Source organism: Falco biarmicus, chromosome 6, assembly GCF_023638135.1.
Source record: "Falco biarmicus isolate bFalBia1 chromosome 6, bFalBia1.pri, whole genome shotgun sequence".
Classification (NCBI taxonomy): Eukaryota; Metazoa; Chordata; class Aves; order Falconiformes; family Falconidae; genus Falco; species Falco biarmicus.
The window spans coordinates 81,035,714-81,049,598 of record NC_079293.1 but is presented as its reverse complement, the minus strand read 5'-3'; the positions used below and the strand labels follow the sequence as shown (position 1 = coordinate 81,049,598).

The following is a 13,885-nucleotide window of genomic DNA, read 5'->3' as shown; positions in this document are numbered from 1 at the left end:
AAATACAGGGAAGAGCTTCTGGCTTTCATTGTGGGGTATTTTATTTACCTTTGCTGTGGTCATACCAAGCCACTCACATTTAAGCTGTGTATGTCTTCATTTCTATGATGAAGTTTGGCATTACTATGTAATACTAAGTGTGTGTGTAAATATATATATATATATATATATATGTATAAATAAAAGGTGAGGACTAAATGCTGAGCTACTCCAGGCAGAGGACAGAAAAGCAGCAACCACAGAATAGACCTGAAAGTAACTATACTATCTTTTTTGTATTGCCTGTTATGTTTTCTATAATTTGTGGTCCAAGCATGCTATTTTGTAGTGCCAGAATTGGTACTGTTTCATGCTTTCTTTGTGGTCTTGATTATTACATGTTTTCACTGTGTGGTCAGAATGAGGTGTTGCAAAGGGAGCAAAAAATACCTGGAGCTGAACATTGTTTCATAGAGGAAAAATAAAAAAAAGGTGGGAATGAAGATTGTGTTCACATTATGTACATGAATGGCAGTGTGTGAAGTGGCATATTGAAATTACAAATTATAAAGATTTATTTCTTTATTACCTTGTATTAAAATAATTACTTTCCATAATAATTGCCAATTTATTGTAGGTTAAAAGACATGTAGTGAAATATGGGCGATGGGGGTGTTCTGTTGATTTCTGACAAAATCATCTTGGTGTAATGCACAATTGAGAAGGAGGTTCAAAAGTTAGAGCTCTCTCTAGCTTACACTTTCTGTTTTCAAAGTGGAGAATATTATTTACTTGATATTAAAAATGTGATGGAACTCTTTCAGGTCAGAGCAGGGTTAGTTGTTTTCTATCATGTTCAGGATAAAAGTATAGTTACATTTGAGTGCATGTAAGAAAGTGATGATGGCTTAATGATATACCTATTTGCACTGCTACTTAAAGAGTAAACCAATAGTGTATTGTAAACACTATTTTATTATATTAAATAGTGTAATTTAATATTTATTTATTATTCATATTATTAATTATTTATTATTAATTATTATTAATATATTATTTATTATATTAAATAGTGTAATTATATTAAATAGTGTAATTTATTATTTATTTATTATTTATATTATTTATTATTTATTATTAATTATTATTAATATATTATTTATTATATTAAATAGTGTAATTATATTAAATAGTGTAATAGTATTATATTAAACAGTGTAATAATTAATATTTATTATATTAAATAGTGTAAACACTATTTTACTAGGGCAGTAAACACTGCCCACCTTATGTGTTTCTTAGCAAGCGCTCTGCATTATTCATCTCGGAGAAAGGATCATCCAATCGGCAGGTTGCTTAGCGTGTTCCGTAAACAGTTCTTCTCGGCAGTCGATCTGAGAGTTAAGCAGACAAAAGCTGAATGGATATTGCTTTTCAAATTAGTACTGCTGTGTAATTAATTGCGCTTAATTAGCAAATCTTTTTTTAAGTATTCAGACTGCAGTGATGTAATTTGTTTTCCCAGGTAACTGATCACATAACAGGGCAGTTTGGCTTGGTATGGAAAGCTGCTTTCAACAAATGCCAGCTTACTTGCATGTTTCATTGGAAGTTTTTTGACTGAACCAGTGGTGATCTATCTGGTGACCTTCAAATTAACTTGGGCCTGCTCAGTCCGCCCAGCTGGCGTGCTGTTGCTTTAAGATGCGAGATGGGTGTATGGGCAGGGTGCTCTCCAGGAACTGATGCTGTTGCCTGTGCTACTCTCAGCTAGATGCTCAGAGTTTGGAAACGCATCTTCTGGGGAGGCATCCCTCCTTTGCTGGCATGCACAGGGACCGGTAAGGAGAACTAGGAACAATGTTTATTGTGATGGTGAAATACCTTCAGACTGAGCTGGTGAGGTTCAGCCAGCCTGGATCAAAAAGGTATCCCTTCCACAGAGAGGCAAATTTAACTTTGTGGTCGTATTTTTATATTTTATATGATTTTATATTGTGACAGTACTTGTGATAGATGTGCTGTGATAGTAGGTGACAGTGATAAAACTTTCAATTTCCTTTTAAAACTGAGTGGTATGTGTTGCCTGCCACATGGTTAGTGGTCTCATCTGCTTGACTTCTTTTAGAATTTGAATTTTCCACACATCGCTGGGCAACAGAGGGTTACAAATCTTAGAGAGATAATTCTTACTATGACGGATGTTGGTATTTTTGAAACTCACAAACAAGTGTACAAACTGAAGTGCCAGGCATCCTGAACCAACCCAAGTTATTTTTTCATTGTGCTTGTGGCTTTGCTACGCAGTTCAGAATACAGAGTCCAAGAAAGACCTGTAAATGGGGAATTCCATTTTGAATTTTTAATAGACATTGTCACATTGCAACCAGCATTTGTATTAAAAAAACCTTGTCAAATAAGAGAGGATTTTTTAATTTTGTATTATTTTTTTTATTAGTCAGAGCTGGCTGGATTTGTACATGCTTATCTGGGCAGCATAAAATTAAGAAAGAATATCGATTTAGAAGGAAAACTCTGTTCACAAGTCAATGAATTAAAGAATTGTGGTGTCTAAAGGATTTTACAAGCTTTAAAGCAAAGATACTGCCTTGTATAGCTTACATCTAGGGCCTTTGAAAAAACACTTGGGAGTGTGTAACAGCAGGAACTACATGGAAGAAGGAAAGACAGAGGGTGGAGTTTGGGGAGAACTGGAATGCAATGCAAACGAAGTGAACACCTGATCAGGGATATCTGTTGTTTTCTGCAGTCCATGCTTTTGTTACATTTCACTTTCTGAATGTTGGTGCCTGTTATTTTTCTGTGTCTCCTTTTACAGAGCTAAGGGGGGAAAAATAGGTTTGTCAGTCTTGTATATAGCTTGCTTATTGTGTATCTTTGTTTTGTCTCACAGGAAAGCACGCTGCTACTTCCTTAACCTTATTGTTTTCCATTTCTCAGTCAGTGTTTCAAAAAGAAGCAGCATTTCTCTGAAATCAAGAATTACAATAGATTTCATGTATGAAACACCTGGGCAGTAGGAAGTGAAACAGAACTTTTTAGCTCTCACTGTTTTATGGCAAGATTTCTGTTGCCTTTCCTTCCTGTAAACACAAGTAGTCACTTGGAGTGGGAAATAGGCTGTTTACAGGATATTTTTCTGCATGAAAGGAAGGAAAAGTGCCTTTACAGAGATCAGCCTATTGTGTTGGGAATATTGGAAGTTGTATGGAGCTAAATTGAGTTTAGTGTTTGGAGGGGAAATACGCAGCAAAATACATGTAATCAGTCTTTACCGTGTGAAGTGCTAGGTGCCCTCATCAGCTGCTGAAATCAAAGCGGCAGTTAGGACATTGCGTGCGCTTTAATTTTAATTTACAAATCCTAAGTGTAACCTGTGATCATTGCGAGAACTTGATCAGATATAGGCTAAACTTGAAAATAAAAACTAAGAGCTTATGGCATGGGGCTTTTTTGTAAAAACAAGCACTTTTGATACTTGTACTTTTCATTACTGCTTCAAGTTACTTTTGCATATCTGTATTCCAGCTGGCTGTCTTTGAAATACAGTGTCTTTGATAAGGAAATGTCATAATTTGATTTTTCTTGAAAGTAATGACTTCAAATGTACATGTAGAGTGTATATATTTTCAAAGTTCTGCTTCACCTGTGAAATATGTTAACTATAATTCTGTTATGAATTGGGATACTTGCCTGTGTTATAAAATTATTTTCTGTGAATAGTTATTTGATTTTCATTTGTTTTCTGTAGCACCAACAAGAACCTTTATCATCAGTAAGAACTGTGGATTAGGTATTTAAATTCTTCTTAAGCATTATAGAATAATCTGGCTTTCCTGACATCTCAGATGTGTGTATAAGCTGATAGGACAGACAATGGCTTTGTAGATAAAACTGAGCAGGGTAGGGGAAAATATGCATGCAGTATTACTTGTCTGTTAGCTGTACCTATTTTGTCTCTTTTGTCCGTTGTTCACACAGAAATTCTACTGTCTGGGCATTTCAGTCTAATTTGGCAAATAAGACTGAGCATGTGTACGTGTGTATGGAAATGGCAACTGAGAGGGGTCTGTCTTCGGGGTCTGTCTTGGTCAATGTGGCATGTGCCTTGTGTTTGTCCTTATGGAAGAAATAGAATCCTTCCTTTGCTGCATGTGTGTGTTTTTGTGTTCTTCTAAGCCAGAAATGTCTGGTTGTTTGCTTTCTCTCTCTATTTTTTAATTCCTTCTTCATTCTAAGTAGAGAGTTACTAAAAGAGCTACTGCAGTCATGAACGAGACTTTATCTAGGTGTAGAGGAAAGCATGAGGTTTCTTCTTAAAAGTTTGGAGTCTTGAAGAAACAAATGCCAATAGCATCCTACAATCTAGACCAAATGGCTCACAAAGCATTAGCTAGTCTTTGTGGCGCTATGTCTTAATTTATTTTGCTCAACGACATACCATTTTGAACACAGTATTTTTTCAAAATGAATGGGATCTCGGATGTAATTACATTTTTGTCCTGTATATTCTTTAATGAGGAAACCATTAGGTTTATATTTCACATGTAAGAAATGTTTTTCTTTGTATGTTGCAAATGTAATATATCCAGCTTCATTTTGTATGTGTAGGAGTTTGAATTACACTTTTCTAGTACATTTGCAAGGCTTATCTTTCAGAGATTCACTATGGCTTCTTCCTTCCCATGAAAGTTCTCCTATATTCCCTCGGATACCCTAGCAGAAATACAGCTCCTTTACTACGAGTTGAGCATGTCCAGGGTACATTGGACCTACTGTGTAGATTGACCACAGGAAGCTGGTATTCTGGTCATACTGAACTTGCTGTGGAGTTTCTCTCTGCAGTGACCATCTGTACAGTGTTTCAGAGCATGAGGAAGCCTCCTTGTAAGTAGGCTGTCCTGGCTAGGGTGCTGCCCATTTGCCCATTCTTTCTGGAATCAGTTTCTATTGCTTAGCTGAAACTTTTTGAGTATAGAAAGAAAATGTGCCGGGAGAAAATCAGATGTCTGGTACCGATATTATTCTCTCTCACTTTTGCTATGATAACAAAATAGGAATAGAAAATACTAAAAGATTGGACATAAGTAATACCAAAGATCTGTGCAGAAAATTCATGTTTTTGTGGTTGAAAATAAGGTGCAGTGCATGGCAGGCAACGGTTTTATGAATGACTGACCTTTTGCCAAACAGGAATATTAATAACGATGGGCCTTCCTAATCTACTTAGGAATTACTTCTACCTGTGTTGCAGGTATCTTTTTATGTGAACTCTCCTGTGCCTTGTCATTGGCGAAGTAGGCTTCCTCGTCGCTGTAGAAGCAAGGCTCTAGTTTTCAAATCCAAAGGACATTTCAAAAAAGAAAAGACTAACAAACCAGAAAATGAAATGCATGTATTAATTCCTGGAGAGAAAAACCGATGCCGGTGGGACTCAGATATCCAGGAAAACAGATGTATGATAATTACTTTACGCTCAGGAGTTTTGTGATATCTAATGCTACAAATACGTTTTAAAGTACGTTCAAGAAAATAAGCATAGTTACTCCTGTTTTCTGGTTTAGAATTTGTTGCTTTATGTGAGTTTGAAGGAATATACATTAAGTGTTGAGTATTTCTTTTTTTCCCCATTTAGAGATCTTTGTGAATGTAGGGGCAAGATTTTGGGGAAAAAAATTTTAGAATGGTAGTGAAATCATGAGTTATTTGAAAAATGTATTTAAATTATTTGTCTTCTCAATTCTTAAATAATCTTTTCTTGATGCAGTGTTCTGTATGAGAACTTTGGATTAAAAAAAATATATATGTGGACAAAGCCTTGTGTTTTCCCATTTGGCTGCCTTACAAAAGAACTACATAAATCTCTAAATCCTACTTTACTTTGTGGATCAATTGATTCCACTTTCAACTGCCATAAATAGGCAATCTGGAAATTGTCTTTGAGACAGATATTTTGAAGCTTGCTCTTCTAGTGATTTGCAATGTGTGAAGATATCATTTTTTTAGTAAGACATTAATAATGGAATTTTCATAAAATTATTTATAGAAAATGGAAACCAGTTTCTTCTTGAAGACTGACCAAATTCCATAGCCATTCTAAAAAATCTATTTTCCATTTTTGCAGTTGCTTTCTTGTCATGTATTTACTTTTCTGGTTCTCCCTCTGGCCGATACTTCCTCTCATGCAGATAATATAATTTATGAATCCAGAGGCTCCTATTGGAAAATAAACACGTATTTTGGTTATTCTTATCCGTCTGGAGACAGTTATAGGGTTTTTTGTTTGTGTGCATATATATTTGATTTAGTTTATGATTAAATTTCAGTTTTACTTTGGAACAAATGTGTCTCACAGTGACACTGTGAAACTGCAGTATGGACTTGTACCTATATAGAACTATGTGTATCTCTTATAAATTGTGATAATCCTTGTTTTAAATTGTTGTCCGTTTGTCAGATTGGACTGAAATACGTGCCAGTTGCTGCCCCTGGACCACTGTGTTCAGCTTTGGGCCCCTCACTGCAGGGGGATGTGGAGGGGCTGGAGCGTGTCCAGAGCCGGGCAGGGGGCTGGGGCAGGGGCTGGGGCACCAGCCTTGTGAGGGGCGGCTGAGGGACCTGGGGGGGTTGGCCTGGAGAGGAGGGGGCTCAGGGGGGGCCTGATCGCTCTCCGCAGCCACCTGACAGGGGCCGTAGGCAGCGGGGGTCGGTCTCTTCTCCCGGATAACGAGCGACAGGACGAGAGGAAACGGCCTCACGTTGCGCCGGGGAGGTTTAGGTTGGGTATCGGGAAAATTTCTTCACGGGAAGGGTGGTGAAGCGTTGGGACAGGCTGCCCAGGGAGGTGGTGCCGTCGCCACCCCTGGAGGTGTTTAAAAAATATGTAGATGTGGTGCTGAGAGATGTGGTTTAGTGGTGGGCTTGGCAGGGCAGGGGTAGCGGTGGGACCTGATGAGCTCAAAGGGCTTTTCCAACCTAAGCAATTCTGTGATTGTACAAAGATAGAATTTTTGCTCCCAACAATAACATAGATGAGAAATCTGTCCTATTGGACTATCTTTCATTCTTCAGCTGTTTGTTTTACTGTATACAAAGATTGTTTAGAATTTGGATACTCTTACTTCTTATGGGTTTTAGGTGGTGTTACTGTGTTCCCAAGTTCGTTCTTCCAGGATTTGTGAATAAAATGTTAAAAAAGTTTATCTCTGGCTTTAGTTTCAGCTTTTGCTTGAGTGAGGTTTATGTTTGAAATCTGTCTTCATCAGATGTTATTTTGGGGTTAGGAATGAGATTTTTCTTAATTTTTTTTTTACAAATTGTGTCTTCTGTTGGCAAACAGATTAGTTATCTAATGATACTGGTCAACAGTACTACTGGTATAGTTTAGTTTTGGTTTAGTTTTTTCCATAAAGCTGCACTGGTGAAAGTTTTTGCTCAAGCTCTAGGTTATAACTACACCAGGAGTTTTTTGCTAGTGTGAGCATACTTAGTTTTGTCCAGGCCTAAAATGAGGTTAATAGTATACTGTCCTGCACTCCATCGGTACGGGCTTTTTGTTTGTTGCTGGTGTCTATAATACATACATTTGCAGTTGAGTTAGGATTTTGAGGCTTTGTGTTCTTTTCCATTGTATGCACTATTCTGTGAAGTACTTACTAGAATTATTTTTATCCCTATGGTGGTGATTTAGTACAGGAAATAACATCTGTTCCTGCTGTGTGTGTTTTTCTTTTTTTCCTTTCTTTCAATATGAATGTAACATTGTGTATTTTCAAGCTAGATGTTACTATCTGAGGTCATGCTAAAAGGAACTCCCTTTGAAACTGTTAGCGCAGATGTAAAATAGGTAGCCAGATCACCTTATTGGTACATCATGGTTTTATGTTCTCTATCTCTGTATGTTGATCAGACAGACCTCTCTAAAATATTTGTACTTTACATGTACTTTTATTTTACTTAATTTAGAAGTAATAGTAAAAATGTCAAATGTAAAGTTTGCAGTGTTGGATACTTTATTGGCTGGAAGTCATCCCACAGATTCTCATAGAATGCTTCTAAACTTTTTTGATGAACTGACTACTGTCTTCCCTCAAAACATTTTGTGTAATTTCATGAATTTTTCTCATCTTTGTAATTGAAAATATTATTAGGCTACTTGCTTTTTATGTTATGGTTTTAGGAATAGCTGTGGACCCTTTATCATGACCTTTGAAGCAGAGCCATAATGAAACAGTCTAATGGTTCGGCAGCTACTGGTTCATGACCTCTTCCCCTAGCAAAGTTTTTTTTCCATTTATTGCTGGGAAAGCACACAGATAAAAGCTTTAAATTCTCTGTTGCAACACATAACATGTGGTATGTGTTACACTATGATGAATTTTAAAGCCACTGATGTGTTCTGGATACTTTGTTTTCATGTATATTTTACATAAGTGTTCATTTATGATTATTGTTTTTACTTACTCCTTAGTATCGTAAGTGCACATGTTCAACTGAAAATAACCCCCAAACCTCTCTCATTTGAATTGCAGGTATCTCCATTTTACTGATACCGGAAAAAAAGTGACTCAAGTTGGCATCCTTTGGGAATCCTTCTAGCCAAAGGTATGCCTAATTTCTAACTAGTGACAAATATCTTTTTAGTATGTTTGGAGTATTACCTGACCTCTTAAATAACATGGCAGCTGTGCTACTGTCTGTCTTGATGTTTGACATCTCACAAACTGAATTTCCTGGGGATATCTAAAGCATCTTAACAAACCCATAAGAGAATCGTTTATATGGCTCAGTGTACAAGTGAAGTTCAGTCTTTTTTGAAATGCGTAACTTGGCAGGTTGCCTCTCATTAATATTGACGCGTATGGTACGATCACTTTGAGCCAATGCTTATTATACAGCTGTTATTCTACAGAAGGATTCCTTAATATATTGAATAAGTTAAAAATAAAATCATTATTTCGGTGATTTGGAAATTCTTAGCTTGGTCTTCCTCTGGAAAAGAGCTAATATGACCAGAAATAGACACTAGCATAATATGCTGAAAGAGTGTCCTTTGTAAGGGCTAATTAAGCTACTTGTAGAAAATTCTGAGCCCGCAGCTGCCAAAAATCATGACATCTTGATGTTTCCTGTAGCAAGAATTAAGAAGTACAGTCATACTCCTATAGCTCTTAACTCTGCAAAACTCCTTGATCTATTCTAACTGGATTGCTTTATAGTTCTAGTGTATGGCTCAGGTTTAGAAATACTTCATGTTGGCTGAACACAATCTGTCATTTAATGAAGATACGCTCCCTGCAGCACAGTGAAGAAATAATTAATGTATTGGGGGATGAACACATTCCCGTCCCTGTGTGCAGGCATGTTTAGTTTGGAATAAAACCTGCTTGTGGGGATTTATAGATAAATTGTTTACTTTCTGCAGCATGAAAACATTTGGGGACTATTTCAATACAAACTTGAAAAACGTGATCAAATTCATTTGTTCTGTTTTCACTCCAGGGGTTCACCAAGAATACCGTAATCTAGAGCGAAATCTGCCACATATGTAATTCTTCAGTTAATATTATTACCTAGTAATCTGGTCACTGTCAGACATTATAAATATGTACTGTAACTGCTTTTGTTTGGAGTATCATACTGATAGTTATAAAAAGTGGGAAATAAATTGTGTATAATTGTGTGAGACTTCAGTAAGAGTTTTAGAAGTATGCTTAGTTGCTTGTGGTCCAGATGAAAAACTTTCAGTCTTTTACAAACCAAAGAAAACTAACTGAAAAGTAAAACGATGATTGCAAAATTAGCAATATGGATTTCTCATATTAAAAGGTGACAGAGATAGTAGCAAGAGGGAGAAGTAGTTGTGGAAGATCTCTTTTTTAGAGAAGAAATAGAATAATAGTACAGGGCTACAGTATGCTTTGTGGCTCATTCAACATTCCTGGGGCAGTCTAATGTCAAATGTGTATCAGAGGTGTGTACCAAAAATTAAAGGTAAGAGGTATTAAATGTTTGTTGATGTGAGGCTACACTTTGATATAATTCAGGATTTCACAATTTTACAGCTGCTGTAGGAGAAAGTAGGTAAGGAAAATGCTGAAAAGTTTTCTTTAAGAGAAGCTCTTAATATTTTCCTATTTTCATGTTAGCACTGAAATTACCTTTCAATGAGTATTATGGGAAGAAGTGCTGTACTCGTGTTCCTTCTTTTCTATGTAATGGACAGATTTTTAAGGGGTGGGGAGGTGGCAAGGTGAGCCCCTTCTGCCTCCCTTCTTTCTGTATTAATAATATTATGAGGCTATGATCAATGTGAAATCATATCAAACTTAAAGCAGACACAGAAGTTTTAGGTAATCTTCTAAACTAGGCTGCTAATTTTTGTAGTAGTCGCTTTTTCTCTTCTTTACAAAGCACCAAAATAAGGAATTATATACTTTTATACCAAGAAAAGTAAGTGAATGTTCTGAGAAACTAGTCTAATTTAGCTTTTTCCCTGATTATTGTTACAATTGAAATGCTGTGTTTTGTAAGAGTAGATTTTTATAGAAACAAACTATAAATTATATGTGATATATGAAGTGTAACTTATTTAATATAATTTTCTTCTTGTATTCATTCTAGTCTCTTCATTTGCAATTTTTTCAAGCACCTTCTGTAGTAAATACAATGCTGTGTGCTCTTTGTTCTTTTTACACAGGAAGAATGTAAAAGATCATTCGTGAAGCTGGTTAGAAACTTCTCTTTTCTGGCAAAAACTTACTTTGCCTGATCCATTTTTTTCTTAAAATACCCCTTTTTTGAGACAGGAAAATAAAACTAGAGTTTTGTGTTTGGTTTTGGTTGTGTTTTTTTTTTTTTTTTTTAATGGAACTGTCCCAAAATCTTTTTAGTTTTTGTAAGTTCAACACCAAGCTATGTTTGCCTAGGAAGTAAACAAAGCTTGTAAAAGCTGGTGTGCAAGCATCTAATGTCCATGCTGGCCGCCAGCTTTTCTGACTAGGCTGTAACTGGTGTGAGGCAATGTTTTTCTTTCTGACTGAGCCTGGTGTAGTGATGCAGTTCCCATGACAGACATCTACAACATAAACAAGATACCTGACTAGGGAGGTCAGCCAGACATGGGAGACAGAGCAGAAAGAGAGCAGAATTACTAACAACAGCTGCTTGTGAAGTACCCATGGCTGTTGAAGATACAGGACAGGGCTATCCATCCAGAATATTCCAGTATTCCAAATGCAGGCTTGAAGATAATTGCTGCCTTATACTTTATAGTACTCTACATGCAATTGCAGTTTGTACTTCTTTTCCTCCAGTCTAGTAGTTTTCTCTCTGCATCATGTTGATGACATCAGTAAAACTTTTAACTTTCATTTTCAGCTACATATTGTTTCCAGGAGAAAAAAAAATCTGAAAGAAGAATTGATTTTTTTTAAATTTTTATTTTAAATTTGTTATGCATTCAGAAATTTGTAGTAAAGATAACTGCTTTTGGATTCTGTATAGGTTTGTCAATCTATTCAAAGAATCATAGATTTAAGAGAGTCTGAATAATTGACCTTCCTTGCCAGTGGTTTGGCATGGTTGGCTTATGCTTTGATGCAAGAAACAAAATTGAACTTTCTGACCAGCCACCTGAGTCCCTCTGCCCTCTGTGCACTACAATATTTAAACTGGGTGGATGCTCAATAGCTACATGTTACTGTATATCAGGTTTGAAGTGGCTTCCTTTGCTCACATGAACTTAATAGTTTCTTTCCACTTCTCATCTAAGACTCCATTTTTCAATAAATGGTCTGTTCCGTAATACGGAATAAGATCACCAGACTCTTGTGTTGCTGAGCCTGATGAAGCTCTGCTATATTAATAGCAGTGTAGAACATACCTCTGAAAATTTTACCTACTACTTTTCATATAAGCAGTGTGTTTTGTTTCAGAATTAGTCAGACTGAGAGGACAGTATTTTAACATATTTGGTATTATGTGTTGTCAAGAATATCTGCATTTGCATAATGCTAATTATGTAGTAAATGAGAACTTAACTCTGCTAAATCTATTTTAGTATTGTATGATAACTGCTAGTACTGTATGTGCTGTATCTTTTGGCTGTACAGTTAGCTAAGGCATAGTAGCTGTTCAAAGAATTCTGGCAGAAGCTGGAAAACAATTTATAATTCTTACTTGCTCTCTCTGTGGTTCAGAGTAATAGTAGTTGTAATATAATAATGCTGCAAAAAGAATGAAGATTACAGATGTCTAGTCTTGCATGTATTAATATACTGATGAGATGCATTGTTTTTCCTTCATAATTTGCAAGGTATGTGACACAAGAAATACTGTTTTTTAGAGCTGGGGGCAGAAAACTGTGGTTTTCTCATCCATGAACCAAATACACATTGATTTTTATTTTTTGGGATGTTTTTTGTTTGTTTGTTTTTCCATATATCCTACTAAAATGCTTATGTCGAAATAATTCTCTTGGTGTATCTTAAAATTATGGTAGTACTGGTACTGATACTGATTAGCAGTTTTGGTAATCCTGATTTTGAAATGTGTAAACCTAGAGTATTTTGTAGACCATAAGAAATTTTTTTCTATCATAAGTACAGGCATAAGGAGATGAAAAGAAAATCAATCTCATTGTAGAAAGCTGTAGTGGTTTTGTACCTGAAGGAAGTTAAGTAGTAATAGTAGCACTAAAATAAAAAAAAAATATTTGAAGTTTGTTTCCGTTTAAGGGGTATTTTAGAAATGGTCACACAACTCTAAATGCTTGAGAAATGTTTAGAGTTGCAGGTATTTAAAAAGGAATCTGAATTACTTGTATTAGGATGTTTAGCTCTTGCAGCTGCACAGGCCTGCGTTATGTCTGTAGGTATACTGTTAAGGCAGAGGAACAGATACTAAAATTAGAGGCTGTACATCCACATAGAATATATAAATGACAGATTTAAGTGATACACTTACCCATGCTTACCTAAGTCATCATCTACTTCCTGGGTGACCTTTTGATTGGTAGCATGTGTCCAAATATATTAAGCGAATATAGAATCAATAAACATAAATGCAGCATTTGGTCTTAGTTTTGCATCCAGTGGCATGTTTTGTTTTAGTAATAGTAATAAATAAATAAGTCCACCACTCCTCCACCTTTAGTTACTGATAAACTGAACCACCACTTATTTCGTATTTCTGATAATTATTGTATAGGGACACATGTACATAGGACAACATATCTGATTTTAAGTTTGGCATTTTGGTAGTGTATCTGTGACCTGGGAAAGAACCTGCTTCTAAAGGCTTATGCATTTATGTGAATTACTGAAAATCTGAAGTATTGAGAGTTTGTTTGTGGTGTTGATAGTTACGATATGGTGGTAGATAGAACAATACGGCTCACATATAAACATACCGTATTTTCAGAAACTAATGCAAAGAAAGAAAGTATAGCAGTAAATCCGATCCAAAAAATTACATAGATTATAATGTGATACAACTTTTTCATGGAGAACATGGCACACATTTTGTGCAAAGAAGATTGTTACCAGAAGCTGAACTGTGCTGGACAAACCACAGAATTGCTGAGGTGGGCAGGCATCTCTTCAGATCACAGAATCACAGAAAGGTCGGGGTTGGAAGGGGCCTCTGGAGATCATCTAGTCCAACAGCCTGCTAAAGCAGGTTCACCCAGAGCAGGTTGCACATTATTGTGTCCAGGTAGGGACTCCACAGCCTCTCTGGGCAGCCTGCTCCAGTGCTCTGGCACCCTCAGGGTAAAGAAGTTCTTCCTCATATTCCGGTGGAACTTGTGTTTCAGCTTGTGCCCATTGCCCCTGGTCCTGTTGCTGGGCTCCACTGCAAGGAGCCTGGGCCCATCCTCCTGACA

The 13,885-nt window shown here is 36.3% G+C and overlaps 1 protein-coding gene across 8 annotated transcripts in view; it reads left to right on the top strand.

The window, feature by feature from the left end:
* The window catches only part of SIPA1L2 (signal induced proliferation associated 1 like 2), a 151,891-nt gene that overhangs the window by 22,294 nt on the left and 115,712 nt on the right, over positions 1-13,885 (top strand). For 7 of the 8 annotated variants that reach the window (XM_056343721.1, XM_056343725.1, XM_056343723.1 and 4 more), the window contains exon 2: positions 8,532-8,604. The exons of the other annotated variant lie outside the window; for it this stretch is intronic. The gene's annotated coding sequence lies outside the window, so the exon portion shown is untranslated. The remainder of the gene's footprint in view (positions 1-8,531; positions 8,605-13,885) is intronic. 8 annotated transcript variants of the gene reach the window in all.